Source organism: Sorghum bicolor, chromosome 6, assembly GCF_000003195.3.
Source record: "Sorghum bicolor cultivar BTx623 chromosome 6, Sorghum_bicolor_NCBIv3, whole genome shotgun sequence".
Lineage (NCBI taxonomy): Eukaryota > Viridiplantae > Streptophyta > Magnoliopsida > Poales > Poaceae > Sorghum > Sorghum bicolor.
In genome coordinates this window covers 8,324,677-8,330,418 of record NC_012875.2, presented here as the reverse complement: position 1 = coordinate 8,330,418, position 5,742 = coordinate 8,324,677, and positions in this window count along the sequence as shown.

Genomic DNA, 5,742 nt, shown 5'->3' with positions numbered 1-5,742 from the left:
ATTTTGACGTAATTTCTCTTGATGTAGCTAGCAGGTGGCAGAGGTGTGTTTGAAAGTCAGCAGTATTTTGACAGTGATTAGAATATCCTCCGTCTGCTAGTCTTCTTGATTCTTAAATTCTGGGGAGCTCAAATAGACAACAAAGCTTGTGGAACTGATTAAGTGTTAGCATAAATATCTAGCCTTTATCATGTTGAGACTCCTTAATAAATATTACTCCCTGTTTTTATATTTTTGTTTTTATAAAGCAGAAAAATATTTATTTTATTTTTATGCCACCACAGTGAATGTACTTATGGGTTTTATGCCACTCGTCTACTCACATGGGGCTTACAGTTTTTTTTCACATTTTTATTTTCTTTCTAGGATAATACGAACATGATTAACTAAGTAAACTATTTGAAATAATTAAAAGGGAAAGGATAACTACCAAGTTTACCTCTTGGCAAGGCGTTCGGTGTTTTTAAGTCCTCCGAACGGGACTCTCCATTTTCTTAATCGTCCTGAGGTTCGTTGGGTGGCGTAGTCGGTACTTCCGGCAGCGCCTCCTCTTCATTTATAGTTATCTTCATTTTCCATACCTGACTCGGTGTTTCAATTTCCTCTGGATAATTCTGTTTAAACTCAACGTCTTCTGATCTTACAACTTCTCCTTCATAGTCTACCCATCCGTCCTTGATGATCTGCCTCCTCTGGTTGCGGTTGCGTCTCTTTCTGACCTGGTTAGATTCTTCAATGATATAGTTAGGGTCAGTAAAATAACGGCGTACCTTCTCTGAGGGGAAGTGCATGTGGACTTCTCTGGTTCCAATATAGATAATGGCTTTGATAGTGTTTAGGAACGGTCTTCCAAGAATGGTGGATGGATCATACTTGTCTTCTCCCATGTCAGTGACCTGAAAATTGTTTGAAGCTGAATGTATCTTGGTTGTAGGGGCATGGTTCCATGCAGGAGCTGATAAGTGACTGCGGCCATTATGTTGTCGTCAGATCCGGTGTCGTAGAGTGTCTTCTAAAAAGAGTATCCATTGTTTGTGCATTCGATTCTTGGAACACCAGGGTCGTCCTTCTTGATCAAGAAAGGTGACTTAAGTTGATGATCTTGGCCTCCATGAACTACAGTGACCATCTTAGCTGACTCGGTCCACATTTGCTTGTTCCTGTTCCTCCTGTTGGTCCTCTTCCTTGATTTACGTCTGGATTGATCTTGAATTTGTGTAGTCTTGTTCTTGAAGAAAAATGTCTCCTTCTTCCCTTTGACGTAGAAACTGATCTTGGCAGCACTAGCGTAGATGATAGCTCCCGTGGTGTTCAAGAATGGCCTCCCTAGGATGATAGGTGCTCTCTCATCATTTCCGGTCTCTACCACTACGAAGTCTGCTGGGGCATACAAGGTACCAACTCGGACACAAAGGTTCTTCAATATTCCTTTTGGAAAAGTTATCGCGTGATCTCCATTGTGTTTGTGCTTGTAGATCCCGGTTCTTCACTTGATGGAATCTGAGAGTTGTAAAACGCCTTCATGTTTCTCAAAATGTGTCCTGCTCATAGAGACAAGGCAGAGATCAAGTGCATGGGCCCTGTTGGTGGAAAACACCAACAGAACCAAAAGTGTATTTGTTCTTCTCTAACCTTAAGCATAGTGAGCAAGACAAAGTTGATGGATCATGAGTGTAGCATTTAAAACATTTGTTAGATCAGATGGCTCAACCTAATGGAAAGATAATCTATCTATATTTATGTTTTGTTTATATCTTCCAAAGATTGAATGTGCAATACTTTAGCTTATATGATTAGGAGTGTGGGATCACGAAGGTAGTACTAAGAACAAAGATTAAAGGACTAAACATGTTGAATTAATTGGGTTGATTAATTTGGAGCTACAAATCATACATGTTTATCTCTTTATTTTATGTGAACGCTAGAACCAAGGAGAAGCTTATAAAAGTGATAGTCAAGTACCTTAAAATGTTACCTTACTTGAAGAGTGACGGTACAGTATCACCTTGTGGAAGCTTTCCTTTCTTAGCGGTTGTGCATCGTGTTTGTGGCACCCTCCATGGATCATCTCTTTATGATGAATGAGCTATGCCCTTCTTGTGCAAATTGTTAAAATTCATGTGTCTCCTTTATCTCCAATGAGTTTGTATCTCAGGACTTCCCAGGTTGATATTGAAAGTTTTCCTGCAGGGGTTAGTCCAAAAATATCCCATATCTACTATAGCATACTATCGGCTCAAAAATCAACCTAGACACCATGTCTAATTTGATTTAGGAGGGCAATTTTAACCTAAGCACCATGCTTCATTTAAAAATCCTTTGGAAGTAAGATCATCATTCCTAAACCAAGCACCATGCTTGATTTAAGAGATAAATGAAACTACTCCAAACCTAGACATATACTAAAGCAAATAAAGGTAGCATGAGAGCATTTATAGCGATCTACTCAAGTGGAGGTGAAGTAGTGTAATTAGTACTTAATAAATTGAGCATCTCTCAAAGGTAGGGACAACCAACGTAGCAACATGGCAAAGGATGTTTTTATGTAAAGTACTCCCCCAAGCTTGAATTTTGCAAAATTCAAGTTTGGATGAATTTAATTCAATGTTGTGTGATGGTTGGTTGGACATACCTTGTGCTTGTCATTCATCCGATCTTCTTGCTCCAATCCTGGAAAGGTTAGTGACAAGAATACCCGAAGGAATATTTCTACAATTATCTTTATATGCTCAATACACAAGGCAATGTTGCAAATAATTAGAAGTGCTTGTTTTAGGACACTAAGCTTGTCCTTGGGAAACCATCAATTAACTCAACGAGATCTGCAATATTTATTATAGACATATGCATCGACAACCGCTCTTTTAAAGTTTTTATAAATAGAAAAGAAGAGAGGGTTGGAGATCTCAAATGTGGTAAGGATGGAGAGACCAATTGATTGGGGAGATGTTTTATATGAGCAAGGACTTGGTAAGATATTTATGAAATAACTTCCATGCTCACTATTGTTTCTCCCATTCTCAAACTCCAAGGTTGATTCTTCATGAATGCTTAAAATTCCTCTAGGATTGTCTCTCAAATTTGTTTTATCCATCCATTCAATGGTGATAGCACATGGATTTTTAATGCCCTCTAGCCATTGATGTTGCTCTTCTCGATCCTCCTTCTTATGCATGGGATGTCTAGAGAGATTCATAGGATTATCGGGAGGTTTAAGAGAAAGAGCATAGTAGAAATTATTAGGCTCAAGGATGGGTTGGATAGCCGAATCATGGGATTGGAATGTTTGGAAATCAGCTATTGAAACTTCCTTTCCTTATCTGGGAGATGATTCCTTCTCTATTTCTAAGATTTTTCTATGAAGACTAGTACAAGAAGGATGTCCACAAATGAAGACATACCTTCCTTTACTAATAGATAAAGAAAGAAGGACTCTACCAAAGGTTATATGATTAAGACCAATGTGAAAATATCTAGGAAAAACATGGTCTTGTAGGGCTAGGTCTAAACCAGAATTTATAGAAAGATTAACAGATTCCCTAGGTGTAGCTAAAAGTGCATTATCTTTTTGATTAAAAGATAGGACCTCAGCTATAGAAAAGGGTTGGTTTTGACCTATTGCAATCAACTCCGGACACAGATCATAATTAGGGGCAGAGCGTGTTGACTCCCATGGTCTATGGCTGGTCTCCGAAGGTGCAAAGAATTTAATAATAGGTATGGAATTTAAGTTATCCATAAAAATAAAAAGATAAAAGAATAAAATTATAAAAGTATAATACAAGATAATAGCAAGACTCAAAGTTATCTCAGCAAACCGTCTTTCTCCCCGGCAACGGCGCCAGAAATGCTTGTTGATATTTGGTAACGCAATTAGAAAATGATCCGCAAGCGCACGGATATCAATGAGCATTTCACCCGAGAGGTTATCTAGAGTTATCGTATTTATATTTTTACCACTGGGAGAAAGGGTGCATCTGACTAACCAAATCTATTGCTACTACCCCTTTAGGCTACAAAGAATGTCTCTCGATGTGAGTGATGTATAGAGAAGAGTGCAACCGTAGTCTCGTTCTAACCTTGGTAAGGATGATCTACTGTTCTATTGGGGAGGCTCACGGAATCTAGACAACACAAAGGATGTTCGACCCGCACCTATAAACCTACCCGTCCTGCTAACGAGATGTGATCTGCAAAGGTAACTCGAAAATGTCACGTTCCTCGCTACTACCACGGTCCAACTAGTCAGGGGATATCTATGAGTACCCTAGCCTAAACACCACGTTTACGCTAACAAGTGATTACTCTAATACTCAACCGGAAGAGGATTAAAGTAAACTCATAAACCAAAGAACAATAAAACAAGAACTTACTAGAATTAGAAGTCGAATTACTGAAGAATCTTAGAAGCAAGCCTCGGGTTAGGAGACTTGATCTCGTAGGTACAACTCGGAGTAGACACCGACATGCCGGCCTTCCTCCGATCTACACCTCCACTCTATCTCTCTCAATCTAGTAGAAACTAGAAGATCTTTTTCTACTTTACATTGGATGCTAAGCCTAAAAAGAAATATTATTTAGAGAAGAGGTTTTCCTTCGAGGGCACCCCTCAATCTCTATGATAATTTCTTCTCCTCCAGGGGCCAGAGGGGGTCTCCTTATATAGTCCTCCCCTTCTATGCGTTTTTGGGTCGATAAGCGAGGTGGTACTATGTTATTCTGAATCCAATAGGTCGGTGGAACGTCGTGTGCGAAGAGAGTCCGGAACGGAGTCCAGAAGGGGGCGGGCGCCCAGGTCCTCAGGGCGGGCGCCCTGGGCCTGGCCCCTTTCGGGCTCCGCTTCCTTCCCGTGGCTTCTGGAGTCTTCTAGATGGTAGAAAATTGCGCGGTGGGTTGATATCTCTATGTAATCCCGACATGTGGGCCTTTCTTCCTTATTTCCTGATAACCCCCTGCAGAAATAGACAAACACCAAAACTCGTGGAATTCTGTTAGATAAAACCCTAAGTCTAGATGTTGATTTCATTTGGATCCTTTTCTTTGTTTATTTGATAATTAAATTTGATACTTAAGGACCGTCAACAGCAGGGAAGAAGGAAATGAGCCCTGTGGGCCCCATAACCTAGGTTGACCGACCAGGGTTTGGGCCCACCAGGGGATCCCCTCCATGGCATGAGCCATGGCATACTCCAAGGAGTCAATCCCAACCCTTGGATCCAAGTGTGCTTGCCCTTAACGGTTCGAACACTTAGCACATAGATCCTTGGGCCCACATGGAAGCAAGCAAGTGTGCAACTGACTCAATTTTTTACAACACTTCACATGACAAGTGGGGACACCACCAGGAGGCCAGAGGTGGGCTAGGGGAAACAAAGGTCAGACGACCGACCGACCAATTGGGTGATGCCACCTGGCCCAACCTCCCACCAACCTAAGGACCTTCTAGAAGGTCAGTGGGACCCACAGTCAGCCAAAGGGTAGGTCGACCGACCTACATGCGAGCCCCATCTGGAGTCGGTTCACTCCCACCAACCTTCCTCATGTGTGGCAATACTTCAACCGTCCATCTAAGCCGGTTGGGAGGTCGGTGCATCCAAGGGTGGAGAAGGAAGGAGCACGTGGATCACTGACGTGGCACCCCCTCTCGCACCTCTATATAAGTAGGGGTCCTCCATCTCCCATAAGACATCTTCCATCTTCCATCTACCATTTCATTTCCAAATCTCACTTGGGAGATCAAGT